Source organism: Lithobates pipiens, unplaced genomic scaffold (assembly GCF_037356315.1).
Source record: "Lithobates pipiens isolate NorthernLeopardFrog02 unplaced genomic scaffold, aLitPip1_a1.2 Scaffold_23, whole genome shotgun sequence".
Taxonomy (NCBI): Eukaryota; Metazoa; Chordata; class Amphibia; order Anura; family Ranidae; genus Lithobates; species Lithobates pipiens.
In genome coordinates, this window is record NW_027507785.1 from 266,608,111 (window position 1) to 266,625,607 (window position 17,497).

At 46.1% G+C, this 17,497-nt stretch overlaps 1 protein-coding gene across 5 annotated transcripts in view; it reads right to left on the reverse strand.

The window, feature by feature from the left end:
* RALGPS2 (Ral GEF with PH domain and SH3 binding motif 2) overlaps positions 1-15,574 on the reverse strand; it is a 342,255-nt gene extending 326,681 nt beyond the window's left edge. For 3 of the 5 annotated variants that reach the window (XM_077453154.1, XM_077453152.1, XM_077453150.1), the window contains exon 1: positions 15,425-15,574. The gene's annotated coding sequence lies outside the window, so the exon portion shown is untranslated. The remainder of the gene's footprint in view (positions 1-15,424) is intronic. The other 2 variants (XM_077453155.1, XM_077453151.1) reach the window with 2 other exon arrangements.
* Positions 15,575-17,497: the final 1,923 nt, after the last annotated feature.

Sequence of the window (17,497 nt, forward strand, 5' to 3'; positions counted from 1 at the left end):
TGACACCGGAGGGGGGGGGGGGTCTGGACAGTGGAATTTCCATTTACGGATGGAACGCCACTTTAAAGAAGCTCTTTGGATAAAAAAAAAAAAAAAAAAAAAAGATTTATTGTAAAGTAGCAGTGTGTGCGTCAACATAACAATCCAGCCACCCGGAAGAACACCACCGACTAAGGTCCATCCGCATAACAGGCCACTTCCCTGTATGACGTCACAGGAATTGTGGCAAATCTAACTGCACATATGCCTGTAAACCCCATGATTAAATAAGTTTTTTTTTTTTTTTTTTGCAAAAAGTAAAGCACTTTTTTTTTTTATTTATTTTTTGGAGCCTGTAAAGCATTGTACCAGAAATCCCTAGATCACAGATGCTATGCAGGTCTCCAGCAGAGTCAGTGTATCCGCTTGCCTGTACATCCCATATGAGTAAGCAGATGCCATCTGACAGGAAGCATGAATGAACTACCACAGCGCCATGGTAGCTCATTGAAAACTATAAGCTGAAGCAAAAACTGCTGAACCTTGTAGTTTTACATGCCCAGAGCCCCTCTCTGCCCTGTCAGTGATGCAGTCGGGTGGAGGCTGTCACTTTTTTTTTTTTTTTTAAATAGTGGCATCGGGGGAGGTGCGGCGGGCAGTCTGTTCATAATACATTAAGTCAGAACATGCGTAACCCACATTTAAAAAATACAAAATTAAAAGTCAGCAGCTACAAATAGTGTAGCTTCTGATTATTATTAGGATGCTTACCTTTCCAGGGATCCCGCAATGTCAGCACCCCAGCTGATTTTTCAATCGGCTCTCAAAAGCTGCCACTGCCGTTTGTGAATGGCGCAAGTGTGCTGTGCGAATGGCCCGGTGGCAGGGGAAGGAGGGGGGAGGGGCAAACTTCCAAGGGACTTTGCTGTGTGGAGGTCTCCAGAAAGTGGGAACTGGTACCTGTCAAAAACACGTACATACTCCCCCCCCTCCACCCACGAAAGGTGCCAAATGTGGCAGCAGAGGGGGGGAGGGGGGGGGGTAAGGGAGCAAACAAGTGGAGCTTTCCCTTTTGGGTGGAGCCCCACTTTAATAACAGCAAGCCATGCAAAGTAACTGCCCTAGAAGCTCATCCCATAATGCAGAGGTGGGTCACCTGGGGTTTGGTTATCAGGCACCAGGTTTGATGCCCAGTTCTACAGCTGCATATACCACTCCTAGATCAGTTGAACTGCCCTTTCAAAGCGGCTGTAATTTGGCCTTAACATCTTAGTTACTTAGGTCTATCACATATTTCACCCTGAAGTTGACCTTCCAGAGTAATAAAATGTATCTGTATTGGCGGAGATATACATCCCTATAATACAATATGTAAGCATTTCACTGATATTTAAACTACTATAGAGTATTTGGTATTTTGTTGCTATATCTTAGGAGTCTACACCTATTTGTCCCCACATTTTGAGGAATGAGCCCGTCTGGTTCCTTGTGGGTCCCCCATCTGGCCACAGGAATTTCTTCCACCAGATTTCCATCAGATTTTCTTGGGTCAATTAGGCAAGTGAGGGTCTGGGGTATGGAAAGCAAAGAATTACCCATCTCCAATGTATTCTAATAGAATTTGTGTTTTCATTTGAAATAGATTCACCTAAGCACCCGAAGAAGCGATAATAGGTTCGCAAAACATGTAGAGCTGAAATACATGAGGACAAGTGGTACCCCAGTATCCTGAGCATTGGTAGAAGTTGATGTATTTAGGCTGTACACTGCTGCTGGTAAATGGACGTTTAAGAGCAGTTGGGGCTTTTTTTTTTAAATATAGCTGCCCCTGAACTCTCCTCTAGGGTATCCGTATATGTACACAGGGTCATTTATAGTTGTTTCTAGGCAGTTGCATTTAGAATTTTTATTTTTTTCCTCCTTTCTAAAAAAATAAATAAAAAAAAAGCCTTCAGAGCGGATGTTCAGAGGCATTTGAAACCCTGAATGCATGTAACAGCCAGTAAACGCGTTAACTCGCATTTAGCCATGTTTCATTTACAGGCGACCACACGCTTCTAACCTTACTTGCAACAAATACCTTCTATATTGTTTTTGTTATCTTTGGGGAATCCACAGTTTGTCCAAGTAGTATTTTTTTTTTTAAAGTGTACTTTCTATACAATATTTTCAATGTAGACCAATAAATTGTTAATTTTTTTATATATGTGCCTACCAAGTCCATTATTTTTTCCCTTTGAGTCTCAAAAAGTGCCGCAGAGGTGTCATTGTCAACACAAACAGGAAGCTAGGAGTACCTAGACAACCAGTATGGGAAGAGTGTAGATAGTGTAGCTCACACATAGGCTGCAGCCCTAAAAACATAAAAACACATCCAGTAACGTACAATTAAAGAAAAAATAAAAATAAAATAAAAGAACACAACCACAACAAAACAGTGCTGCAAGCCCTGAGCACAAGATAAAATTTTAGGCCGGGTTCACACACTGTTGTACTACTGCCATCCTACTTTACCCTGCGACATCGGTCCTACTTCCATCCCACTTGCATGGAGACTTGTCAAAAGGACAAGTCCTACTGTCTCAATCAAAACAATCCCAGTGTAAGATAAATTCCTTTTACTTCTGCTATAATCACCATGTCAGATGTCACAAGTCGGATTGTTAGGACAAGGATCGGACTTTGATCCAACTTCAATGATAAATCAATGGGCTGAGATAGGACCAAATTTGGACCAAAAGTAGAGCAGGAACCTTTTTCAAAGTCAGACCGACTTGTGTCAGACCAGGTAAGACGGCTCACATAGGTAATCATTGGTTAACACACGGACAGCGCAAGGAAGAGACCTGGCAGACAGCAGACGGAGGGAGAAGAAATCAGCGGAGAGCAGGGAAGAGTCGGAGAAGAAATTGCAAGAGACGCCGGAGCTGCCTTACTTTTAAGACCTATGCACTGCATTTTATATTTGACACTTTTTTTGGTGAATGTGTAGGGGTACAATGTACCCCATATTCGTTCACATAGGGTGGGAGGCCAGGATCTGGGAGCTTCCAGATTCCGATAAGCCCCCCCCCCGCTCAAACATCCAGGGTTGTCAGGGACAAGGTATGGGGGTGGGCGCAGAGCCCCCCTGCCCCAAAGCACCCAGCCCCCCCCCCCCCATGTTAAGGGCATGTGGCCTGGTATGATATGGTTCAGGGGAGGGGGGGAGGGAGCGAGCACTCGTCCCCACCCCATTCCCTGACCTGCCGGGCTGCGTGCTCGGATAAGGGTCTGGTATGGATTTTGTTTATCTTTCAGCGTGGGGGTTCCGCTCAAAATCCATACCAGACTGAAGGGCCTGGTATGGTCTTGGAGGGGAACCTATGCCTTTTTGTTTATTTGGGCTGAAGTGGGATCAAAGTCAGACCAAAGTACTGTGGGGAGCATTTTCAAAGTCGGACCAGTTAAGATGGCTTTCATAGGAAAACATTGATTTGCACACGTCATGCGACATGAGCTCCCAAAAGTCAGAGAATTTGTCGTACCAGTGTGAAACCGTGCTTGTTTTTTTGTTTTTAACAGGGAAAAAAATAAAAAATAAATAAATAATAATTTGGAGAAATGGAAGAAAAAAAAATATAAATAAAAAGTTTCTCAATCAATAACATAAATGAACACAAGAGAATTTATAGATCTCGAGACTCCAGAAACACTCCTTTTTACCTCCCACACCGTTATACGTCACAAGGACAGGACAGAGAATAATAGGACTGCTGTGAGCAGAATATTAATAACTACATGGGCAGTGTAATAATTGGAGTTCATCTTCTCTGTAGCAAACAAAATCATTTATAAATACAGATCACCAGAGCTTTAAGAGAAGCCTGCAACTGTCTTGTTCATTGCTTTGACAGGATAAAGAAACATCCAGAACATTGGCTTTTAGAAAGGGGAGTTTTTGGTGCATCCTAAGTGAGTAACTCGCTGGGCTAAAGACTTCCATTTCATAAATGGTCTCTTAAGGGAAAACATTAATAAGGGAGTACAGATCCAGTGAGCAGATGTCTTGGACCGCTTCTTCATAGAAGCTGGACAAGGACAGGCTCTTCACATAGGGCTGCATGTCCAACACCTTGCAAGTGGCTCATCTCCAGCCAAGTATTTGTGCAAGTTTCCTATATAATTGAAACTACAAATTATCACTCCTAAAAAGAAACAAATGCATTGTGGTTGAGTTACTAAAAATGGAGAATGCTAAATCCGGTGCAGCTGTGCATAAAAACCAATCAGCTTTAATTTTTTCAAAGCTTCAGGCTTCCGAATAGCGGGTAATTGCCATGATTCTCCCCACAATTCGAAATCGTGGCAAATCGTGGGACACCCGTGCAATCCCTTTCACTTCCAATGGCACCCTGATCAGGGGCACGATTTTGCCGCGATTCGTCAGGCGACAATCGCGGTAAAATAGCACAGATGGAATCGCGGGATGCCTGTGGCCCAAAAGAAGTTCTTGTACTACTTTGCATCCCGTGATACTGTTTGCGCAATTTTAAGATGATTCGCCGGGCAACAATTGCGGCAAAATTGCGCAGGGACCTGGGCGACATTAGAAGTGATGAAGAATTGCACGAGCATCCCACAATTTGCCACTATTTCGAATCACATTGTTTCTGCCCACGATTTGGAACGCCAAGATGTGAACAGAGCCTAATGGAACAAGCTGAAGTTAGAAGCCGATTGGCTACCTGATTTTGTATGTGTGCAGCTTGAAAATAAAGTGCCTTGAAAATTCATACCCCTTAAAATTTTCCACATTGTCATGTTACAACCAAAACCGTAAATGTATTATGTGATAGACCAACACAAAGGGGCACATAATTGTGAAGTGGAAGGAAGAAAAATTATAAAAGATTTTTTTTTTTTTTTACAAACAAATATCTGAAAAGCGTGGCATGCATTTGTATTCAGCCCTCTTTACTCCGACACCCCTAAATAAAATCTAGTGGAATCAATTGCATTCAGAAGTCACCTAATTAGTAAATAGAGTACACCTGTGTGTAATTTAATCTCAGTATAAATACAGATGTTCTGTGAAGCCCAGGTTTGTTAGAGAACCTTAGTGAACACATAGCATCACAAAGGCCATAGAATACGCCAGACACATCAGGGATAAAAGTTGTGGAAAAGTTTAAAGCAGGGTTAGGTTATAAAAAAAAATAAAAAATCCCAAGCTTTTAAAATATCACTGTTCAACCCATCATCTGAAAATAGATAGAGTATGGCATAATTGCAAACCTACCAAGACATGGACGTCCACCTAAACTGACAGGCTGGGCAAGGAGAGAATTAATAAGAGGAGCAGCCAAGAGGCCCATGGCAACTATGGAGGAGCTGCAGAGATCTACAGCTCAGGCGGGAGAATCTGTCCACAGGACAACTACTAGTTATGTACTCCACAAATCTGGCCTTTATGGAAGAGTGGCAAGAAGAAAGCTATTGTTCAAAGAAAGCCATAAGAAGTCCCATTTGTAGTTTGCGAGAAGCCATGTGGGGCACACAGCAAACATGTGGAAGAAGGTTCTCTGGTCAGATGAGACCAAAAATTGAACTTCTTGGCCTAAAAGCAAATGCTATGTGTAGAGGAAAACTAACACTGCACATCACCACCACTGTGACACATGGTGGTGACAGCATGTTGTGGGGATGCTTTTTCTCAGCAGGGACAAGGAAGCTGGTCAGAGTTGATGGAAAGATGGATGGAGTCAAATCCAATCTTAGAAGAAAACCTGTTATGCCGCGTACACACGACCGGACTTTGAGGGGACTAGTTCCGATAGAGTTCCGATGGACTTTCCGAATGAACGGACTTGGCCACACACAATCACACCAAAGTCAGACGGATTCGAACGTGATGATGTACGACCGGACTAGAATAAGGAAGTTCATAGCCAGTAGCCAATAGCTGCCCTAGCTTTGGTTTTTGTCCGTCAGACTAGCATACACACGAGCGGATTTCTTGGTAGGAACTGGTTCCGGCGGAAAAATTTTAAACATGTTCCATTTCTAAAGTCTGTCGGATTTTTACAAATCTAAAGTCCGCTGTAGCCCACACACGATCGAATGGTCTGCCGGAATTGTTCCGTCGGACATTTGATGTCGAAAAGTCCGCTCGTGTGTACGGGGCATTAGAGTCTGCAAAATACTTGACTGGGGCAGAGGTTCACCTTCCAGCAGGACAACGACCCTAAACAAAGCCAGAGCCACAATGGATTGGTTTAGATCAAAGCATATTCATATGTTAGATTGGCCCAAAGTCCAGACCTAAATCCAATTGAGAATTGCTGTTGAAAGATGCCAATCTGACAGAGCTTGAGCTATTTTGCAAAGAATGGGCAAACGTTTCACTCACTAGATGTGCAAAGCTGGTAGAGACAGCCCCAAAAAGACTTGGAGAGGTGATTCTACAAAGTACTGACTTGGGAGGTGGCTAAATACAAATGCATGCCATACTTTTTTTCACATATCTAAAAAATTTTGACAACCATTTATCTTCCACTTCACAATTATGTGCCACTTTGTGTTGGTCTATCACATTAAAATTTACGTTTTTGGTTGTAACATGAAAAAATGTGGAAAATTTCAAGGTATATGAATACTTTTTCAAGGCATTGTATGCTCAAAAACAGTTTCCATTTGCATTAATGTGACCTGTAAAATTATGCATGTACAAGCAAAAAGGAGCATTACTGGACTCTGCATCCTTTGAGAAAAATATATATATTTATATAGAGACACACACAGTAACTCATTTATATTTTTTAGTTATCTAACTGCATCAGACAAACATATGTCAAGGCAAAATAAATACCTGTAACCTTGGTTCACAACCATTCAGGGCAGTCAATTCATATCAATGGGCTGCTCTACCCACAAGAAACCATGGGATGATGTCTGACACTTTTTGTAATTCCTTTATTTCATAAAAGGTTGAGTAACACACAAATATTCTGGCTTGTGCCGTGGACTCTTCCCGACATCAAGTCCATAGACCTGCTCTGGAAATGAGGACGTCAGGAACAGTCCACCGATGGATTCTGGGGGAGTGCCATTTGCCGCTGGAGCAGAGGATCAGGCGAGTATAAGCTTTCTGTTCGCCCCTGAACAAAACGAGCAACGCATGGGGAAACTATTTTTTTGCCCAGAGTGGGGCTTTAAAAATTGTGCCACACCGAACCTCAAGACGCTGCGGCTTGGCACATGCACAAATGAGCTTATTTGCTGATGCATGTTAACAATTAGCAGCACTCCTGTGCATCTGCTGAAGAGCCGCGCGTTTCTCTACGGCTTAGGAAGGCAACATTTTGCATGCATTTGACACGCAGCAATGTGAACCTAGTACTTTACATGTTCCTGAATTTTTACGCAGAATGTCAGTCTTGTGGACTGAAAACACAGCAATTTTTGTGGACTGATGGAGTGATGTCAGTCCAGCATCTTATACTAAACTGCTCAAAATTTTACAATCTCAGATCGACAATATAAAGGCTAATCATACTGATGTTCAGTGTATTTAGTCCAAGATAATAACTAGGAGGGTTCTGAGAGAATATAGAACACTGGAAAGCCTAGAGGACAGCTCTGAATACCTAAAAAAAAAAAATAAAAAAAATAAAAGGGTTCTTTTTGTTTTCAAATCTAAAAATCTGCTTATATTCTAGCATTATGCAAATGAAGCTGTGCATGCTGCCAACAGTACCCTGAATAACTAAATGTACTGATTTTCAAGGGAACTGATGAGGATCCAGGGAAATTTGTAACCATCACATTCTTACAATGGCAAATGGGGAGCAAACGACACCAACGTATAATATGATTGTATGCAACTTTTGTGATTGGTTTTTCATTACTTATGATCTGATCAGTGGCACATATAATTGTGACCTCACATGCCCTATATTCTCCTCTACTGTTCATATTGATTTCTCAACATAATTCAACTGCAGAAAATGATTTTCGAAACATGAAAGAGAATCTCATTCCCGTTGTATTGTTTTTGCACCTAAAATCCTGCAGCTGTCATGTGTTACACCAAACTGTTAATTGATGGCTTTGCACAACTGCCTAAAATGTAGTTCTAATTAAAACCATCCACATCAACTGCTACAATCTGTATATATGGGATGGATCATGAAAACACAACACGATAAAGAATGTGAACGGGGGGGTAAATAATAATGTATAACAGAGATAAAAGAGGTTAGATATACCTCATATCACATGGCAGCACAGAGCAACAAACTTGGACTCGCCAACTGTCATTAGGGCTCGCTCACACCAGCTTGCATGCTAAAAACACGTGCGGGTTGGTGCTGGTTATGCAGGGGTGGCGGTTTACATTGTTACAATGCAAGGTGCTGTCTTTTTTTTTTTTTTTTTTACTTAGTTTAAGTTTCACAAAATGACACTTCCATTAAGTATATTCCCTGCAGCGTGTTGTGACTCAACACAATGACAGGCGGTGAGTTGCACTGAGTAACAAAGTAGCACGTCTGCATTTTTTAGACAGCATATGAGAATGCTCCTCAATGCGGCATTATGGTGTGGCTTCTGTTGCAGTTTACATTTTGTGAAGCTCTGTGTGTCTGTCCACACAGCCCCATCATTCATTCACAGATTTTTGAATGTCTAAACTACAAGTCCCATCTGTCACTGAGGCAGAGGGTCTTGTTATCTATGAACACAAGGGCAGTGAATACAGTACTTTTAGTCCACTGACACTTCCTGTAGACCTGTAACCAAAAGTTTTGTTCTTGGAAAAGACCAGCGGCTAAAGAAAGTCTGCAGGAGCCTGTGCAATCCACTGATCTCAGATGTAATGCTTTGCAGGCTCCTATGCAGAAAAAATAAAAAAATGTTATTATTATATATAATAATGTGCTTTTTGTGAAAAAGGTATACTTAGTCTTTAACATGAGTGTCTGCTATGAGAATGCAGGTTCTTCTACAGAAACCTTCCCTTAAGCCCCCGTTCACATCGGGGCGATTTGACAGGTCACCGCATGCCAAATTGGAGCCTATTGGCAACGGCACAGTCTGAATCAATGCAATGCCGACTTTGGAGCGCTTCACCAATATCCAAAAGTAGTTCCGGCACTACTTTTGGTAACTTTGGGGGTGATTTCAATAGACATCTGTGCATGAAGCCGCACAGATGCTTGTCAAATCGCCCCTGAACTCGCACTGAAATGCGGGTTTGAAATCGCACGAGTTCAGCTGAACTCACACGATTTCAAACCCACCCTCGGTGTGAACAAGGGCTAAAAGTCAGATAAAGCAAGCCAACTGGTTACCATTAGCAAAAGATTAGCTTTTTTTACATGTTCAAAATAAACTCACAGATCAGGGGCAGGCAACCTCTGCACTCCCACTGTGGTGAAATGACAATGCCCATCATGCCTCTTCTTCTGAGAGCCATGCCCAAGACCCCTTTCATACTGGGGCGGTGCGAGCGTGAGCGGTAAAGCACCACAGCTGAAGCGATGTCTGGCTCCACCAAAAATAAATAAAAGTCTGAAGTCATTCCAAAAGGCCATAGGTACAATTATGCGCCTAGGCTAACCGCATTTCCACGAGTGGAGTTTCAGCAACTGTTGGATTTCAGTGTGCCTACAGACTGTAGTAATGATCTGACCCAGTAAGGAAAATGAAAACATTTCAGTCTGCATCAAAATAAAATGAAAGGCCCTAGCTGTGCAACAGACCTGAAAGCTGTGAAGTTGGGTCACGGCAAAACGCTATGAGGATTAAAATAAAGCCGTCTAAAACCAGTGACTATTTACCAACATTAATCTAAGGGTCCCAAATGACCCACGACCATCTGTGCCCATAGTATTCCTTCAAAGAAAACAGACAGCCTCATCTGCCAGGACAGCAGGCCCCCCGACTGCAATTTTCATGACAAATGGTGACCTGTCACTTCAGCTAAGCACATGGGAACAGGTGTTCACTACTGGAAATGACGTCCCCTGTGATTACACCGGCCAGCTAACCTGATCACCACATTGGTAGCGCACAGCTATCTCAGTTCCTCCTATGCACAGCCCATGCTAAATGTTTAAATAACACCAACACAGCAACAACTCAATTGAGTAAGCAAAACAAATATGCCAGATAAACAGTCGCTGAGTGATAGAAGAAAAAAAAAAAATTGGGAAAGGGGGTCAGCACTAAGATAAGGGACAAAACGAGCTGCTTTCCGACAACTCCCATCCACAGATCACATGACAAAACCACAAAACACACCGATCCCCAGAGAAGGGGGGGGGGGGCCCACATGAGGACATTTTAAATTACAAAATACATAAATACAAATATAACAGTGCATATTAAAATTCAGGAATACAAACCAGGAGAAAAAAAATTTTTTTTAAAGAAATATATATCATTGATATAAGCAAGAGGGGCGCAACACATTAAGTAGGCAGCACAATTTTTAGGCCTCATACACACGGACGTTTTTTACAGCTGCCTTTTTGAGCTTTTTGCTTTTTTTAAACACCACTCCATGTTAGTCAATGGCCTCATACACACCATGGCATTTTTGAGCTGCAACAGGCATTGGCGTTTTTAAGCTCCAAAAGAAAGAATAAAAACAAGACCAGCGTGTTCTGCGGGTCCAGCGCTAGAGCTGTAAAAACGCCAGTAAAAGGTGTTAAACGCTGTTTAACGTTGTATACACAGCATTAAGCCTCATCCGGCATTTCTCTGCCTCTATTGAAAATCAATGGTTCCCTATGGGAGCCTATTGATTTAAATAGAAGTCGCATCGAGTTGATCCGACTTGCAGTGCGACTTGTGTGCTGAGAATCTTTAAGGGGAACCCCGGCAAAATCTAAAATTGTGAGGTTGCCCACCCCCCCAAAGATGATAACAGACCCTTCGGACTGGTGTGGATCTTAAGGGGAACCCCCACACCCAAAAACGGTTGGAACTATGCATTACAACACAACAATGTGAATGGGCCCCGATACCCATTGGGCACAAAACGCATTGGAGCCCCTGTAAAGTTTGGGGCCTGTTTTAGTGGTCTTTACATGCCACTGGAAACCTTCTCTAATGACTCCAGATTACAGGCTGTACAAAGTCACACACTAAACATGACCCCGTATTAGTTTGAGAGAGTTCCAGCAAAGTCGTGTTGGCTTTGTATGGTGATCCGTCATAGGATGATCCCTATCTAGTCACTCCCGGCGAGCGCTCATCTTGGGTGGTGGATGTAAGTTTCCTCTCAGCCCTCTTCACACCAGGAATCTCTTGGCAACTTTTTGAAGTTGTAAGGACTATCGTTTTACAAGAAGTAAAACATGTTAATCATTGAAACAATAAAATGTTTTCTCTGCAACAGAAAGCGCCGTCCCATAATACACAGGGAAATACACAGGGAAATCTAATTCCACTAATAATTCAATCTGATTTGTGACCAGATGAATTGCCGGAGACATAACCCGTCCCAGAATGGATCTCTGCCGTTCTGCATTGCTTCACATTCTTATTGGGAAAAATATAAAATAAAAATCATCCCAAACCTCCCCAACAAAAGCCGTCAGATTTTACAGCACAATCATAGCTAGAGATATTACAGAACTACAAGTGCCAGCTGTGCTCCCCCAATACACACTCAGTATAGAAGTAAAGGGACAGCAATGTGAGGATAAGAGGAGGGGTCCAGGGTCAGACTGAGGGGGGGATGGGGGGAGATCTACAATAGCATGGGAGACACTACAAGTCCCAGCATGCCCTCCAGTCACAGCTGATTTCCAAGGTGAAGCAACAGAAGGAAAACTAAAACCCACAGCGTCCCTCTGCAGGGATGGTGACAGGGAGAGCTGGGACTTGTAGTTCCTCCTCAACTGCAATGACTACCAGGACATACTGGGACTTGTCACCCCCACAGCTGGGACTGGCGAGAGCGGTGTTGGCAAAATGCGGTCACCAGGGTTTTTTGCAGTGGGCTGGGGTTACTGGAATCTGCAGATGAAGGACAATGCTGGGACTTGTAGTACTCCAAGCTACATAGAACGGATTAGGCTCATTCTAATCTATAGAAGACAATGGCATGCCAGGTCTTGTAGTACTCCATATTGGGGGGAGGGGGTATTCTGGGACTTGTAGTTCCCTATACTGGGTGGGGGGGGTATGCTGGGACTTGTAGTTCCCTATACTGGGTGGGGGGTGCTGGCACTTGTAGTTCTCTATACTGGGGGGGGGGATGCTGGCACTTGTTCTCTATATTGGGGTGATGCTGGCACTTGTAGTTCTCTATACTGGGGGGGATGCTGGCACTTGTAGTTCTCTATACTGGGGTGATGCTGGCACTTGTAGTTCTCTATACTGGGGTGATGCTTGCACTTGTAGTTCTCTATACTGGGGGGGGGTGCTGGCACTTGTAGTTCTCTATACTGGGGGGGTGCTGGCACTTGTAGTTCTCTATACTGGGGGGGTGCTGGCACTTGTAGTTCTCTATACTGGGGGGGGGGGGGATGCTGGCACTTGTTCTCTATATTGGGGGGATGCTGGCACATGTAGTTCTCTATATTAGGGGGGATGCTGGCACATGTAGTTCTCTATATTAGGGGGGATGCTGGCACATGTAGTTCTCTATATTAGGGGGGATGCTGGCACATGTAGTTCTCTATACTGGGGGGGGATGCTGGCACTTGTAGTTCTCTATACTGGGGGGGGGGGATGCTGGCACTTGTAGTTCTCTATACTGGGGGGGGGGGATGCTGGCACTTGTAGTTCTCTATACTGGGGGGGGGGTGCTGGCACTTGTAGTTCTCTATACTGGGGGGGGATGCTGGCACTTGTAGTTCTCTATACTGGGGGGGGGGGATGCTGGCACTTGTAGTTCTCTATACTGGGGGGGGGGTGCTGGCACTTGTAGTTCTCTATACTGGGGGGGGGGGGGTGCTGGCACTTGTAGTTCTCTATACTGGGGGGGATGCTGGCACTTGTAGTTCTCTATACTGGGGGGGATGCTGGCACTTGTAGTTCTCTATACTGGGGGGGATGCTGGCACTTGTAGTTCTCTATACTGGGGGGGGATGCTGGCACTTGTAGTTCTCTATACTGGGGGGGGAGGGATGCTGGCACTTGTAGTTCTCTATACTGGGGGGGGGAGGGATGCTGGCACTTGTAGTTCTCTATACTGGGGGGGGGGGATGCTGGCACTTGTAGTTCTCTATACTGGGGGGGGGATGCTGGCACTTGTAGTTCTCTATACTGGGGGGGGATGCTGGCACTTGTAGTTCTCTATACTGGGGGGGGGGGATGCTGGCACTTGTAGTTCTCTATACTGGGGGGGGGGTGCTGGCACTTGTAGTTCTCTATACTGGGGGGGGGGGGGGTGCTGGCACTTGTAGTTCTCTATACTGGGGGGGATGCTGGCACTTGTAGTTCTCTATACTGGGGGGGGGATGCTGGCACTTGTAGTTCTCTATACTGGGGGGGGATGCTGGCACTTGTAGTTCTCTATACTGGGGGGGGAGGGATGCTGGCACTTGTAGTTCTCTATACTGGGGGGGGAGGGATGCTGGCACTTGTAGTTCTCTATACTGGGGGGGGAGGGATGCTGGCACTTGTAGTTCTCTATACTGGGGGGGAGGGATGCTGGCACTTGTAGTTCTCTATACTGGGGGGGGATGCTGGCACTTGTAGTTCTCTATACTGGGGGGGATGCTGGCACTTGTAGTTCTCTATACTTGTTGGGGATGCTGGCACTTGTAGTTCTCTATACTTGTTGGGGATGCTGGCACTTGTAGTTCTCTATACTTGTTGGGGATGCTGGCACTTGTAGTTCTCTATACTTGTTGGGGATGCTGGCACTTGTAGTTCTCTATACTTGTTGGGGATGCTGGCACTTGTAGTTCTCTATACTTGTTGGGGATGCTGGCACTTGTAGTTCTCTATACTTGTTGGGGATGCTGGCACTTGTAGTTCTCTATACTTGTTGGGGATGCTGGCACTTGTAGTTCTCTATACTTGTTGGGGATGCTGGCACTTGTAGTTCTCTATACTTGTTGGGGATGCTGGCACTTGTAGTTCTCTATACTTGTTGGGGATGCTGGCACTTGTAGTTCTCTATACTTGTTGGGGATGCTGGCACTTGTAGTTCTCTATACTTGTTGGGGATGCTGGCACTTGTAGTTCTCTATACTTGTTGGGGATGCTGGCACTTGTAGTTCTCTATACTTGTTGGGGATGCTGGCACTTGTAGTTCTCTATACTTGTTGGGGATGCTGGCACTTGTAGTTCTCTATACTTGTTGGGGATGCTGGCACTTGTAGTTCTCTATACTTGTTGGGGATGCTGGCACTTGTAGTTCTCTATACTTGTTGGGGATGCTGGCACTTGTAGTTCTCTATACTTGTTGGGGATGCTGGCACTTGTAGTTCTCTATACTTGTTGGGGATGCTGGCACTTGTAGTTCTCTATACTTGTTGGGGATGCTGGCACTTGTAGTTCTCTATACTTGTTGGGGATGCTGGCACTTGTAGTTCTCTATACTGGGGGGGGGATGCTGGCACTTGTAGTTCTCTATACTGGGGGGGGGGATGCTGGCACTTGTAGTTCTCTATACTGGGGGGGGGATGCTGGCACTTGTAGTTCTCTATACTGGGGGGGGGGATGCTGGCACTTGTAGTTCTCTATACTGGGGGGGGATGCTGGCACTTGTAGTTCTCTATACTGGGGGGGGGGATGCTGGCACTTGTAGTTCTCTATACTGGGGGGATGCTGGCACTTGTAGTTCTTAGTTCTCTATACGGGGGTATGCTGGCACTTGTAGTTCTCTATACTGGGGTGATGCTGGCACTTGTAGTTCTCTATACGGGGGGGATGCTGGCACTTGTAGTTCTTAGTTCTCTATACGGGGGTATGCTGGCACTTGTAGTTCTCTATACTGGGGTGATGCTGGCACTTGTAGTTCTCTATACGGGGGGGATGCTGGCACTTGTAGTTCTCTATACTGGGGGGGATGCTGGCACTTGTAGTTCTCTATACTGGGGGGGATGCTGGCACTTGTAGTTCTCTATACTGGGGGGGATGCTGGCACTTGTAGTTCTCTATACTGGGGGGGGGGTGCTGGCACTTGTAGTTCTCTATACTGGGGGGGGTGCTGGCACTTGTAGTTCTCTATACTGGGGGGGGGGTGCTGGCACTTGTAGTTCTCTATACTGGGGGGGATGCTGGCACTTGTAGTTCTCTATACTGGGGGGGGGGGGGTATAGGGTGTCAGTATGGAGACCGGTCCCCGGAGTGTGCGGCGGTGGTGGTGGTGATGGCCCGCGGTGTGTCAGGCTGTGCAGACAATGCACAGCTCGGTGTCAGTGGGGTACAATGTGGAGGGAGAGGCCCGGGCATTGCACATCCTCTGATAACCCCGGGCACTGCCCCCCGCACTCACCTCTCCTCCTCAGCTCAGCCGAGTGATGCTCGCCGCTCCCCGCCGTGGCTTCGTTCGCTCCTCTCTCTCTCTCTCCTCTCTCATTCAGACGCCGGCACAGCGCCGTGCGCGCCCCCGCCCCACCAGCTCGCTGCCTCTCCGGGGTGGGCGGGGCCTGTGTCTGGGGAGATGATCGGGAACAGTGCGAAGTGACGCGCCGTGCGCGCTCCCGCCAACCACAGTGGGAGGAGCCAACAAAGGAGGTGTGATATGAATGACATGTAGGGACACAGATACGCCCACCAGGCCGGCATTGGGCAAAAAGCACACATCGGGGAGTGGCTACAACGAAACGCGGGCGTGGCTTTTTCAAACTATAAACTACATACGACTCAGAAAAAAATCTTGTTTAACCCTCTCGTGTCCCCAATACATGTGTGTCGGGGGACACAGTCAGGAACATGCAGGATGTGTTTGATGATGTGTTTGGCAGTTTCTCTCTATGGTTCTACATAAAGGAGCTTTGATCATAAAAAAAAGTTTTTCCATAAGCACACAGACACATCACAGCAGCTGCTTTATTTCTACCATTTTTACATCTGAAACCAAAACTTTTTTATTTTTTAATTTGGATAGATTTGTAAAAGGTTACATCCCCTTTCAACATTTGCATTTGCTGTGACCCATTGGGGGATTTTCCTTCACTTCCTGTCCCAGCTCACACACAACAGGAAGTGAGAAGAAATCTCTCCAAATAATCTCTTTCCTGACGACAAAATGACAGCACACTAGCGGTAGAGCTCCGCCTCCTGACCACGCCCTCATGACCAGTGGATAGCATAAAAAAAAAAGGACCAGTTATCCGCCCATCCTCTCCCCCTGTCTTTTTTTTTCCCCTCATACCTCCAGGCACCAGTGAAGAGAAAGCAGTTCTTTGCCCCCACCTCTGCCTCAGTACAGTACCATCTGGCTTGAGCCTCTCCCAGTGTGAAGTCCCAGCGCTCGGGCTGCTAAAGGCACTAATAGCCTGGGAACCTCTTCTGTGGGCCTTGATGCGGCTAGTTCATTCCTTTTCCTTCTTTTTTTGGTTCCTTGCACCATACAGGGCTGCCTAACCCTTTTATTCTTTCTGTCTCCTCATATGCGTTCTTCCTAACCCAGACATCCCAAACTGCAAAAAAATAATTTCAGTGAGGTGACGCTTTGCGCCAACGCCATTCCCATCAACTGGGCAGACAGAGAGGTACTGGGCACACATTAGGACATGGGGCACACAGCAGGGCATAGGGCACACAGGGCACATCATGGGGCACACAGCAGGGCACGGGGCACACATCAGGGCACATCATAGAGCACACAGCAGGGCACAGGGCACACATCAGGACATGGGGAACACAGCAGGACATTGGGCACACATCAGGGCATGGGGCACATAGCAGGGCATGAGGCACACAGCAGGAAACACGGCAGGGCACATCATGGAGCACACATCAGAACATTGGGCATACAGCAGGGTACGGGGCACATAATGGGGCACACAGCAGGGCACCGGGGCACATCATGGGACACACATCAGTACATGGGACACACAGCAGGGCACAGATCAGGGCATGGGGCACACAGCAGGGCATGGGGCACACATCAAGGAACAGGGCACATCATGGGGCACACAGCAGGGCATGGGGCATACAGCAGGGCATGGGGCACACAGCAGGACATGGGGCAAACAGTAGTGCACACAGAGGAGCTTGGGGCAACCCGCAGGGCACAGATCAGGGCATGGGGCACAGAGCAGGGAACACAGCGGGGCACAGGGCACACAGCAGGGCATGAGGCACATAATGGGGCACACAGCAGAGCATGGGGCACACATCAGGGCACGACATGGGGCACACAGCAGGGCATAGGGCACATAATGAGGCACACAGCAGGGCATGGGGCACACAGCAGGGCACACAGCGGGGCATGGGGCACATAATGGGGTACACAGCAGGGCATGGGGCACACATCACGGCACTGGGCACATCATTCGACACACAACAGGGCACTGGGCACACCATGGGAAATGCAGCAAGGCATGGGACACGCGGCAAG